General features: G+C 41.9%; 1 protein-coding gene across 1 annotated transcript in view; it reads right to left on the bottom strand.

Moving 5' to 3' along the window:
- BMPR1B (bone morphogenetic protein receptor type 1B) overlaps positions 1–9,120 on the bottom strand; it is a 238,225-nt gene extending 229,105 nt beyond the window's left edge. The window contains exon 1 of the mRNA XM_058193223.1: positions 9,019–9,120. The gene's annotated coding sequence lies outside the window, so the exon portion shown is untranslated. The remainder of the gene's footprint in view (positions 1–9,018) is intronic.
- Positions 9,121–13,752: the final 4,632 nt, after the last annotated feature.

Raw genomic sequence — 13,752 nt, 5'->3', positions numbered from 1 at the left:
TTACTCTAAATAAGCAAACTTAAGGGCATCTTTCTCCTTAAGCCCAAAACATGCTATTGTAAAGACTGTGTGATCCTAATTTACAAAGGTAACTTATGAATATCATAAAATTTTATCAAAATTGCATTCAAAGAAGCTATGCATATTGAAAGGTATTTCATATGTGCCTTCGGTAACTCAAAACTTTATTTTAAGGCTGTCTGAATTTTTAAATATTTGTCTCAAATCAGCTGAAAAATGTTTTGCATATGGAATCTTTCATGTCAGAATGGGACAACTCACCACGCACAATTTGCTATGGGACAATTCAGCACGGAACAATTCAACAATTCAATTTAATTATTTAAAATAATTTTTAAATAATTTTAATTTCTGACATTCACATTTTATTTTGCACATCCTTTTGCATAGTTTCCTTAATGATTCTATTCCACCATTTCTTCAATATTGATGTAACTCCTGTTCCACGGTGAGTTGGCTGCAGTGAGTTGCCTGCGATGAATTGTTCTAGACCCGTGATGGCGAACCTATGGCACGCGTGCCACAGGTGGCATGCAGAGCCCTCTGTGGGCATGCCAGCTGTTGCCCCAGCCCAGCTTCACCATGCAACCATGCGTGCCTCCCGCCGGCCAGCTGGTCTTTGGGTCTCTGCTGCACATGTGCAGGAGATGGGGTGCATGTGGGGGATGCAAATGCATATGCGCATGCATGGAGGGTGGGGTGCATATGCAGGAGGTGCTTGCATTGCATTTTGGGGCCTCGCACTCTCCTCGCAACCTGTTTTGGGCCTGGAAGGCCGCCTCCACTAATCTGGAAGCCAAAAATTGGTGAGGGGGGGCAATGCACATGCAAGAGGGGTCACACACATATGCACGGAGGTCGCATGTGCATGCAGAGGGGTTGCATGTGCATGCACAAAGCGCACAAGGGGAGTCACGCATGCATGCATGGGGGGGGTCGCACACACACATTGCATTATGGGTTCGGGCTTTCAGCACACAATGACAAAAAGGTTAGCCATCACTGTTCTAGAACCTTCCATGTTCCCATGGTTGAGACATTTGGTTTAAGTAACTGTTAAGATGATCATTGTTGATGACAAATGTCCTTCTTATGAATTGAATTCAAAGATTCCTCAGATGGAGGATACTTTCAAAACAATGGATTGTCCTCTGGAAGGCCTTCGTGTAGAGAACAACCTTTATAAAATAGGATATATAGATAGTTTCTCTGGGGCTACAAGATGAATCCAAAAGGAAAACAGATGAATGACAGAAGATACATTGTGTTGGTTAATCCCTTTTAGAAAAGGATTGGAAATTGGAGCAGTCAGGAAAACAGCAGATCACTTAATACACATAGAAATAGGGCTTGTGCTACTTGACCCCATACAGATTATACTGAAATACATCTGCATTTCCTGTATTAAGAAATACGTGCAAGTTTTCCTTGTTAGGAAGAGATTGTTCCATCTTCTGCTTTTAATTATGCACTGAAAAATGAAAATGAACCAAGCTGTAAGCAAGGAAATAAGTCAGAAACAACTGAATTAGTCCCAAAGGCCCATGGAGTCAAAACTACTATAGAGATTTATTTTGCTTATTCAGTTTGTGTCTCGTTTCTTTTCTAATGGTGATTCTAAGGAACAAAATAATAAAGTTACAGATGGTCTGGACATTCTCAGTAGTATTTGGATTTGTGTACAACTGAAAATAGTTGTTTCATGATGTCTTCAACATACAAACATACATACATACATACATACATACATACATATAGATATATAATTTAGAATTAGATGGGACTAAATTCTGAATAAATAAACCAGGTACTGAACTGATACAACAAACAAACTGTTATTTGTAGCTGCATCATCTCTTAGCATAACCCTGTATAATATCAAAATCTTAGGCTGAAGATCTCATGCAAAATCTTAGTATGAAAATTGTAAAAATTGAAATTTCATCCCAACTGTTGTCCAGGTACAGATGTTCAAAAATCCATTTGTTCTTGATAAATGTATCAAATATTCATCTAGTAAGATCTAGAATGTTTTCTTCCATATTATATATGTTATAACATACATAATATACATATTCTCCCAGTATTTGGATTTTCACATGCATGCTGATTGTATGTAATTTCTCGCTGTTTGAAACTTCCAATGCATTCAGAGGGAAGTAGAGTGTAACCTACTACCATATTGATTGGATTGTGCTATTTCATTCATCTTTTGCCAGGCATTTTTATACTTCATTACACTTGACTAACGTAGAAAGCATATCAGATATAAAATCTATGATACATCATGATTTATTCCTTTCATAAAATGTTTTTAACGAATTTAGCCACTTTTGCTAAATTTAGCCACGTTCTGAATAACTTTATTATCTGCACACACAAAAAGTGATATAAGAAAAATTTGAAAATTCCAGAATTTTTATCAGCTATTAGATTATTTTCCTTTCTTTCTGAGCTCTGTATATATTTGACATATTAGAACATTCAATTTTAATGAAAATGATATTCGCGTATCACCAGTAAATAATACATACACTGCATTCCAGCAAAATATAATATTTATCCTTCGAATCATGGAGGAGAACTGTACTCACAACAGGTAGTTCCATATCCGGTTAATCTTACCAAGTTAGAAATATCAGTGAAATGAATACAAAACCAAGAAAATAAAAATTGTTATTCTGCTTAAAGTGAACTGCAAGGACATACCATTTGTTTCTTCAAAGAAATGCTATCTCATTCTGTCTGTTTCTTATGCAATAGTAAAGTTCAATATTTTTGTGGAATCCTAGCCTATTGCAAGCCTCATGAATATTCCTATTTTAACTTCTGATTGGCTGCCTAAATCTTTTGCCATTGATCAACTGATAGATGGAATCTGAAACACTCATAGAAAAAAAGATCAACAAATATAAGGTAAGCAGAAATCTCATCTCAAAAGACTAAATGCAATGAGAGAGACAATCCAATCTCCTGTCATCCCAATAGATTCTATCATAAGTAAGTCACAGATAAGGGTCCTTCTATCCATTGTTCATAATTAGAAGGTTCATATGGGAGGAAGTACAAGTAGATCTAAACCAGGGCTGTCAATCTCCCGACCTGTGGCCAGATGCATCACGTGCTGGCCACGCCCACGCCCGGTTTAGCGAAGGCGGAAAAAGTCCCGATACGTCACATGACACCACCGTGACAATGTGAGTTTGACACCCCTGATCTAAAGGGGTAATCATAAAGGTAAAGTTTCTCCTGTCCAGTTGTGTTTTTAAATTTAAATTTCTTAGCCAAGGGAGCCACCGTTGTCCAAAGGTCCTTTCAGGTTCATTTGGCCAACATGACTATACGCTGAAGTACAAAGACCACCATTACCTTCCCACTGAAGTGGTACCTATTTATCTACTCACATTTGCATACTTTCGAACTACTAGATGGAGCAAGGATGGAAGCTCACCCCAACATGCAGAGTTTGGGTCTCGAACGCAGGCTGTCAGCTGTCAAGCTCAGCATTTTTAACGGCTGAGCCATCACGCCTGCGTGATAGAAATCATTCTATAAAATCTATTAGAAATTGGCATTTAACTTCCTTCCATGGGTTTCAGAACTCATACAGACCAGTATATTTCATATGCCTTTGTGAAGTTTTCTATGAAGTGATAAATGCCAAAACAGGGTGCTTTTCCCAAAGACAACAGGGATCTTGGTGTGGGTTGTTTTTTTGTTTTTTTCACTTGAAAATGTTTCACTTCTCATCTTCAGTTCTGAAGAAGCTTCTTGGATGAAAAGCAAAATGTTTTCTAGGAAAAAAAACAACAACAGGAAAGTCCAGTTGCCTTTTGGAAAAGCACTTTTGGGACAGCCATGACTTGGATGATTGAGAACATCCATAGATATGATTAAACACCACCCTTTTTTTAGAACAGGTAGTCTATTATTAAATGAGACTAAATTATAGTGTGTCAGTATTAACAGTTTAGAATATTTCAGTATTCTGCTATGTAAAACCAAGAAAACTACAATGCTGACCAATGTTCCCGCTGGACTACTGCAATGCTCTCTACATGGGGCTCCCCTTGAAGAGCACCAGGAGGTTCTAACTGGTCCAGAATGCGGCTGCACGGGGGATAGAGGGAGCGTCTTGTAGCTCCCATATAACACCTCTCCTGCACAAGCTGCACTGGTTACCGGTGGTCTTCCGGGTGCAATTCAAGGTGTTGGTTCTCACCTTTAAAGCGCTCCATGGCTTGGGACTGGGTTACTTATGGGACTGCCTACTGCCACCAATAGCCTCCCATCGACCTGTGCGCTCCCACAGGGAGGGCCTCCTCAGGGTGCCGTCAGCCAAACAATGTCGACTGGCGGCTCCCAGGGGGAGGGCCTTCTCTGTGGGGGCTCCTGCCCTGTGGAATGAGCTACCTGTGGGGCTACGCCAACTCCCTGACCTCCGGACCTTTAAGCGCAAGCTTAAGACTTTCTTGTTCCATCGTGCAGGGTTGGCCTAATCGCAATTTTAACATGGGTGGTTTTATTAGGGTTTATTTTATAATTTTATTTGTTTTTAAAATTATTGGGCCAATTTTGAACTAGATTTTTAATAATGTTTTTAACGTTTGTTTCTGTGCGATTTTATCTTGGCTGTAAACCGCCCTGAGTCTTCGGAGAAGGGCAGTATAGAAATGTGATAAATAAATAAATAAATGGGATATTGTGTATTTTACCACACTTGAAATCCTTAAGTGTATTAAAATAGCAATTTCTATATAAAGGCAGGTGTGGATTTTGAAAATTGTCCAGTATTAAGTTTCCTTTTCCCACTCCTATTTTATTCATGGGGAGAGGGGAATCAAGTTGCGTATTCACATATCCTTACAATGCAACATAAGCATTTATCTAAGTCAGGGGTGTCAAACTCGATTTCATTGAGGGCCACATTAGGGTTGTGTTTGACCTCGGGGGGCTGAGGTGGGCGTGCCATGGGTGGCTGGGCCAGTCAACATCACTCGTGTTGGGGGTGCCTGTGGTGGGCCGAGCACTTTGCCAGTGAAAACAGGCTCCCGAGCTTTGTTTCTGGCTGCAAGGGACTTCTGCAACCATCTGCCAGCAAAAATGGCATTTGGGAAGGGTGCACATGGCCTCCCCCTGGCTCCATTTTTTGCCGTGAAGCCCTCCTGCAGCCCTCGGCCAGCAAAAATTAAGCTTGGGCGGGCCACCTGAGCCCTCCCAAGCTGCATTTTTGCTGGCAGAAGCACCACGGGCCAGTCGTTCGCTATTTCCAGGGTGGCCCCATGGGCCAGATCTAAGCACCTTGAGTTTGACACCCCTGATCTACATGGATTCCATTTCAGAATTACACTGTGTCACATTTACTGAAAAGCGAGTTATAGCACTAGCAATAGAAATAGCACTTAGACTTACATACAGCCCCCTAGTGCATTACACCATTCTCTGGCTAGAATGGGAGGCTGAGTCAACCTTGAGCCCCATCAGGATCGAACTCCAGGCTGTGGGCAGAGTTAGCTTGCAATACTGCATTCTAACCACTGCACTACCAGGCCTTAGTTTTATATCGGTATTCTATCTATATTTCTCTGAATCTGTGCATCAGAAGCTCTGGTAAATCAATGAGAAACTAGAAATTTGCAAAGTGCAAGATGTTACCGGGCATGGCTTATATTGTGCAATCACCTTGTCTCATACATAAAAGGTAATGGATAATCAAGATTATGACATCTGCCCTTCATAATTTTATTTTTCTCCAATTAAAAGAATCACCAGAATGAAAATATGGCATATTGCACTGGTTGGAGGCCTGAGATTCATGCATATATTCAGGGTCCTCCTGAATATGAATATGAATATAAAAGAACTCTTCCGCTTAAATACTCATGAGTTCCCAAACAACAGATACGAGCAACTTTTTAAAGAGTGAAGATTACACTGGCTCCTATAGAATCTTTGGGCAAAATGGGATTACACACTACACAATCATTTATACATACTCTCATTCTCCTGTCCCACCAACTGAACGTATATATGATTAGGAAGAAATTTTATTTGCTTCACCAAATATCTGGATTAATGCCTTTCCAAGTTCCCCAGCACTGTCCTTTAGACCAGGGGTCTCCAACCTTGGCAACTTTAAGCCTGGTGGACTTCAACTCCCAGAATTCCCCAGCCAGCTTTGCTGACTGGGGAATTCTGGGAGTTGAAGTCCTCCAGGCTTAAGGTTGCCAAGGTTGGAGACCCCTGCTTTAGACCAATGGCTTCCCAAGGTCCAAGTCACATTTTTGCCCTTTTGTTACCTTTTGTTTGGATGCTTGGCAGATTAAACTTGAAACTCCTGTACTTTTGCCAGTGAGTCACAGGTCCTCTTTTAAATATCAATAAGCAAACAGATCTTCTCCAGGCACAGCTCTATCAAACAAAAAAAAATCCCCACCAGTTTATTTGTAGCTACTAATGACAATTTAAAGACGTTCCTCACGCGGCTTCGTCTCACAGATTCATCACTGTGAAATTATGAATATGAAGTCATTCGCTCCCTTGCACTCAAAACAATTTTCATTCAAGAACAGCTTAGTTCTCCCAACTGGTTTTTAACCCCAGAAAGAGCAGTCACTGATCTTCTCCAAAAGGCAAAGATGCTTAGAAGGCATGAATTTTAAATTTCGCTCTGCTCCTTGAAGGGAGGAATTAAACAATGAAAGCACAATGCCTTGGATTTTACAGGTTGCTGGAAAAGTACTTATTCCTTTTATCAGATGCTGAACATAACAGAGAAGGGTGAAGCAGAACACCTGTTATCAGTTGCATCAGCAGATGCAACTAATATAAAATCTGGATGAAGAATGATCAGTAAAGCATTCCCAATTGTCTATTTTATCTTTCATAATAAGCTGTGACCAATTTCCTCTCTTCACTTTGCAAAACTTGTGGGTCTCATGCCATTCCACATACCTGCAAAGACAGCAGCTGCAGTCCAGTACTCTAACTGTAACTTTGAAATGTGGCACCCCTGATTTAACTGCTGTCAAATTGCAAGTACAGTTGGAATTTACAGTACTGGTTTATCCAGCATGTGCATTTTCTTTTATCCTTCTTCTTCTTACACAAAACTACACCTACCATACACATCACAACCTATTACTATCACAGGTCCAACCTGCACGATGTAGCTTTGCTTTTCCTGAAACTGCTTAAGCCTTATTTATTTAAAAGTATCATAGTTGCCCACTCCCAAGGACTCGGCGCCTTACAAATTACAATTCCAAAACAATAAAAGCCATTAAAAAACCACACGGACAGCCCATCTCTCTCAAATTCATGTAACACACATGTGAAGTAGGTAATATTGTTGGTCAACTGGGGGGGGGGACGACAAGAAAAGCAACTTTCTCTTAAAAATATGGACACAAGGAGCTCCCATTTAAACTGCGGAATGAAGAATTAGAATAGAATAGAATTTTTGATTAGCCAAGTGTGATTGGACACACAAGGAATTTGTCTTGGTGCATATGCTCTCAGTGTACGTCAAGGTACAACATTTACAACATTTAATGATAGTCATAGGCTACAAATAAGCAATCAGGAAACAATCAATATCAATATAAATAGGAAGGATACAAGCAACAAAGTTACATTTGTCCAGTTTTAGGGTTTTTCCCCCCTGCGTGTGATTGGCCACGTGAGTAAAATAACGCCAAAATGTACTTTTATCCCAGTACTCTTATCCGGGGGGGGGGGAAGAGAGATGCTTTCTGCTATCCAAAGGTGCTTTTCAATACCACTTCCAAAGTCGAATTCCCCGAGGCATTATAGATTATTCCTTTCCACCGGTTAAAAAAAGTTCCCTTTTCCCCACCCCTCACTCCCCAATTTAGGGAGCTCCACTCGCAAAGGATAAAATAATAAGTCCCGCTCTTTTCCAACTCTCACTCCAGATATTTCACATCTTGTCTCCACGTGATTCTGGAACTCAAGTCGTTTCGTTCCCTTCTTAGCAACGTCCACTAAATTTTCCGCGCCGTCTCAAACGCTCCCCCCCCCCGACGTTCCTCCCCTCTCCCGTCTTAAGAAGGTCCTTCGACCGTCCCTCGCGTTTTTACTTCACCCGCCTAAAACACTCTTGGCGATTCTCGACCCCGCGGAGTTTCTGGGTCGGTGCAGAAAGGCAGGAGGCTCCTCTCTCCCAAGCCGGAGGGGTTGACTTTCCCCGCAAACAAACCCCCTCGCAGACCCCAGACTCAGAGGTTCTCCTCCTCCTCCCTCCCCACAACGTGCACCTAATCCGGCCCCTGAGAGAACCCGGCCTCGCCCCCCTCCCTATTCCTTCCCCCAGCTGCCCATGCCAAAGCCACCTCCCCCCCCCACCCGAGTTAATGGAGGGGGGAAGGCGGAGGGGGGGGAGTCATTCCCGGCCCCCACCCCCCAGAAGGCGCCGCGAACCGCGCGAAGGGAACGGACGCGTCGCCGAGCCAAGTTTCGTCCGGCCGCCGCACCAAAACGCCCGGGCGCCGAAACTCACTTGCCGGTCCGAGGCGCTGATAAAAGTTTCTCGAGCCGCCGGGTTTTTGGTTTTTGCCACACTCCCGGTTGGCCAGCAGAAGGGAAGATCGTGGCAAAAGCGACCGCGTTTTGTTTTGGTTTGGCTTTTTTCCCCCCCACTTTCTTGAGCTCGTCTCGGCACCTCTTTCTCTGCGCCGCTTCTGGTGCCGTTTTTTCTTCCTCTCAGCCGCCTGGCTCTCGCAGCTGCTCCCGGACTCCGGTGCAGAAGACAGAAAGAAAGAGAGAGAGAGAGAGAAAGAGGGAGAAAAAGAGGGAGCGCTGCTGGATTCGGTTTCCGTGCCCTCTGCAGCTCCCACTAGTGAATGCCGAGAGCCAAGCGCGTTTTTTGTTTTTTTGTTTTTGCAAAGGGGAAAGTCTCTTTACGGCCGGGCTCGGCTTCTTCTATCTACACACACACACACACACAAAAATACCCCGTTGAGAACAGGCGGCTACCTTAGCTGAGGGCTGGTGCACGTGTGACGGAATCCGCGCCGTCCGCCGTGAGAAGCAGCGCTGCCGCTGGCGAGCAACTTCGCCGAGTGGCGCGCTGCGGATAAGCTCCGCGTTCTGGTTCCCTGGCTTTTTTAGGCTGCCGGACGGGCGTTGGAGAGCGGCGGCTGCAAAAACGTGGAGCGGCGCGCACAAGCGGGGAGGTCAGCTGGGTCGTTAGACGGCCTCCCTGGGGTTTCCCTGCTGGCTGAGGTTAAAAGGCAAAAATCTGCGTGGCTGGCCTGTGTTTTGCAGGTTCGACCCGCTCTCTTGCTAATAAACCAGGATGGAATGAAGGTAGGCAATAAGCGCAGGGAGTCTTCAACGTCCCAAAGGTGCTTTTTCTGGAGGCAACTGGACTTTCTTATTTTTTTTTCTTTTTGAAGACATTTTTCTTCTCATCCGAGAAGCTTCTTCAACTCTTATTTTATTTATTTATTTTGTCACAACATCATACAAAAAGATTATATAGCATATAAACATATATATGAGTAAATATTAGGAGGTATGAGCATATATATATATAGGAAGAAGAAAAGAAAAACAATAGGACAGGAACGGTAGGCACGTTTGTGCGCTTATGCATGCCCCTTATGGTCCTCTTAGGAATGGGGTGAGGTCAATAGTAGAAAGTTTTTGGTTAAAGCTTTTAGGATTATGGGAAGAGACCACAGAGTCAGGTAAAGTATTCCAAGCACTGATGATTCTGTTACAGAAGTCATATTTTCTGCAATCTAGATTAAAGCGGTTGACATTAAGTTTAAATCTATTGGTTGCTCTTGTATTATTGCAATTATAGCTGAAGTAGTCTTTAACAGGAAGGACATTACAATAGATGATTCTGTGAGTTAAACTTAGGTCTTATCGAAGGCGACGGAGTTCCAAGTTTTCTAAGCCTAGGATTTCAAGTCTGGAGGGATAAGGTATTTTGTTGTTTTCAGAGGAATGGAGAACTCTTCTTGTAAAATATTTCTGGACACGTTCAATTGTATTGATGTCAGAGATGTGGCGAGGGTTCCAAACAGGCGAGCTGTATTCTAGAATTGGTCTAGAACTCTGGCAGAATAGTGGGGAATGGAAGAGCTGAAGAAGCTTTTCGGATGAGAAGAGAAATGTCTTCAAAAAGAAAAAAACACAAGGAAGTCCAGTTGCGTCCAGAAAAAGCACCTTTGGGACAACCATGACCTGGATGATGGAGAATCTCTACAGACAGGTAGTTCTCGATTTACAACAGTTCTTTTAGTGAATTTTGGACGTTAACAATGTCACTGAAAGAAGTGTCTCGTAACCATTTTGCACACTTACAACTGTTGCAGCATCTTCATGATCACATGATTTACATTTCAATCAGGGGTGAAATGTTCCTGGTTTGGACCGGATCACCGATCCGGTAGCAATGGCAGCAGGTGGTTCAGAGAACTGGTAGCAAAAATCCCTGCTCCCCCTCCCCCCATATGCCCAGCTGAGCTGCTTGATCATCAGAGGGTTTGGTTTTTTTTTACTTTTAAAAGCATTTTTTCTTTGGCCAAAAAAATGCTTTTAAAAGTTTTTTTAAAAAGCCTCTGATGATCGCGCAGCTCAGCTGGGATCCTTAGAGGCTTTAAAAGCATTTTTTACAACCTCTTCGGCCGAAGAAGTAGAAAAAATGTTTTTAAAAGTTAAAAAAAAAATGTTGGCCACACCCACCCAGTCACATTACCCCCTACCAAGCTACGCCCACAGAACCGGTAGTAACAAATTTTACATTTCACCACTGATTCCGATGCTTGTCAACCGATTCATATTTATGACGGTTGCAGTGTTCCAGGGTCAGGTCTTTTGTGACCTTTTGGCAAGCAAAGTCAAAGGGGAAGCCCAAGTCACTTAATAACCCTATTACTAATTTAACAACTGAAGTGATTCACTTAACCAAGGTGGAAAGAAAAGTTGTAAAATGGAGCAAAACTTCCTTAACAAATTTCTCATTTAGTGACATAAATGCTGGGCTCAGTTGCAGTCGTAAGTCAAAGACTACCTGTATTGTGCAGCCAGAAACAGTAGCACTCCCATTTCAACTCTTCATAAAAATCTAATTGGGCCGCAAAAATACTGCAATTTAAAAAAGCAATCTTAAATACCGTAAGCCAGTGGTGGGTTGCTCCCGGTTCGATCCAGTTCTTGAAAACCGGTAGTAATGGCAATGGGAGGCTCCGCCCACCCCTCAGACATCATCATGAACCATCTGCGCATGCGCAGAAGTGAGCGAGTCGAGCGAGCGCATGCGTGCTGTTGCGAACTGGTAGCAGATGTAAGTAGAACCCACCCCTGCCATAAGCTATTTGGATAAGAATAATTACAAGAGGTAACATCTGTAGTTTTTCCAGAAATTACCAAGAGTCAGTTGCTACTTTTAACTATGCAGGTTTGAGTAAAGAGGTACAATTTAGGAACATCTAGGAAATTGCAAGTTCCCACTTTCAATTTTAATTAAAATAGCATAAGAGTGATGAACTTTCCACACTTCCTGTCTGGCTGATCATAATTTGAAATTAATTACAGCAGAATCCAGCCCTCCATCCAGATAGAAATGCAGCTACGCAGAAGCATTATTACCCCAGTTCTCTGCTGGTTTTTCTTTTTCATCCTTTTAAAAAAAATAGTAGATAAAGGTTCATTCCCCAGCATTCTTAATATGGTAAGAGGTAATATCTCACCTCAATCAGTCCTGGCTACCTCCTGGTGTGTGCTGTGCTGAAGAACTCCGAGATGCTGAACTTTACCCAGGAAATATTTTATTTCTCTCTCATCCTTTAGGAGAGATGGGAACTCTTCTCCTACCTGTATTTTTGTTCGTAAGTACATAATGCAATGGATGTGAGTTTGGCACAGCTATTTGTACATATTTGCATGGAGAAAATAATGCATAGATAACTTATGGCAGAAGAACCTACATGAATGGGCAGCCAATCAGTTTAATACCATACAATTCTGGCATGGCAAAGCTAATATGATTTTATTCATTCACTTTCTCGGATCTCAGCTTCTTGAGTGTGACCAGCCACAAAAACTTTTACTTTGTTCTCTTTTGTCTTCTGTGTTGCTCCTGCCAACCCAATTAGAAGTAAAAATCAATGGTCTGAATATGGGCTGGATTAGAGCAGTAATGCATTTCTGGGAGATGTCTTATTTTTAACCTATATGATCTGGACAGGTTTAAGACTCTTAAACTATACTGCTCAAAAATATAAAGGGAACATCTAAACAACACAATGTACCGTATTTAATAAGAATATTTCAATTCCTTCAGATCTAGGATGTCTTACAGTATTTTTGTGTTCCCTTTATTTATTTTTTTGAGCAGTGTATTTTCAAGCTATTTTCAAAGCACCTGAAGGCCAGACAAGGAATAATGGATGGAAACTGAACAAGAAGAGATTCAACCCGGAAATAAGGAGAAATTTTTTGACAGTGAGATCAATCAAACAATGGAACAGCTTGCCTTCAGAAGTTGTGGGAGCTTCATCACTGGAAACTTTCAAGAAGAGATTGGGCTGCCATCTGTCAGAAATGGTGTAGGATCTCCTGCTTGGGCAGAGGGTTGGACTAGATGACCTATACGGTCCCTTCCAACTCTGTTAATCTGAAACCTTCCAGTTTTGCATTCCCAAATCTATTCAGGTTTTCCTTGGAGCAATACTCCCTTTACAAGAAAATATGTCTTCCTAACTTGGTAGGATCACTGCCCACCTAAGGGGTGCATTCATTTCCAACCTGCTTTTTCCTCAAAGACCCTACCTTGTGTCATAAATTTCCTTTCATGCTTTTCCTTAGTGTCTCAATTAGTTCTCAGTGTAAAAGCTACCTGGAAAGGAACTTTTGTCAAAAGATTGATTATTGAAGACTCATTTGAGATTTCATATTCTAACCCACCTAGACTTACAGCATTATTGATACAGGTCCGAGTCACACACATCATTTTTTTTTTCTTTCTCTGTGATGAAGGAAATTTGAGAAGGAAACAAAGAAGGTGTCTCAAGATTTTAGGATACTGAAACAGACCAAGGAGCGTGCAAACCAGTTCAAAAGCAAACACAGAGAAACAAAAAGTGCCTCTACCTGACCTGTCACCCACTTTGAGGACTAAGCCTTTGATTAAGTCCTTGACATGTTCAGTGAAATCTTGTTTGCCTTCGCCTTTCATGCACCTTTGAGCTTGTAGGCCTTACCTGTTGGGATCCAAGCCAGGACTGTTCAAAGCGTGCAAAGAAAGTTTAACATTGACTGAGCCTAGAAGCGGAAATACTGGAAGTATGACAAGAAAGTTTGCTCTTGTTTGATTTGTGAGTCTTATGTTGGCAAAATCTGAGTTCCCACGTTATCTTCATGCATTTAGAAGCTCTGGTATCTCCAAGAAGTTTTTCTGTGCCTAGCGTGGATCAATATTAATTCCTACTACTTAATGTAACTTTTCATCTCTCTTGTGGAAATTTTTCTTCCAATGTAATTGCTTGTGTATCTTTCTTACCATAAGATGATCTTCTTAGCATACACCCAGGCAAAGATGGCTGTTGCTAGGGAGAGAAATGGTCCTGCTTTCTTTCACACCCAGAAAGAAAGTTGATGAATGTGAACATGATTTAGAAATGCCCCAAACAAAAAGAATGTTGAATAACTTCTAACAAGAAGAATGTGATGTTGTATATATTTTACTGTAGTTAG

This window comes from Ahaetulla prasina, chromosome 8 (assembly GCF_028640845.1).
Source record: "Ahaetulla prasina isolate Xishuangbanna chromosome 8, ASM2864084v1, whole genome shotgun sequence".
NCBI lineage: Eukaryota > Metazoa > Chordata > Lepidosauria > Squamata > Colubridae > Ahaetulla > Ahaetulla prasina.
The sequence above is the reverse complement of the archived record's forward strand: the minus strand, read 5'-3'. Positions and strand labels throughout refer to the sequence as shown.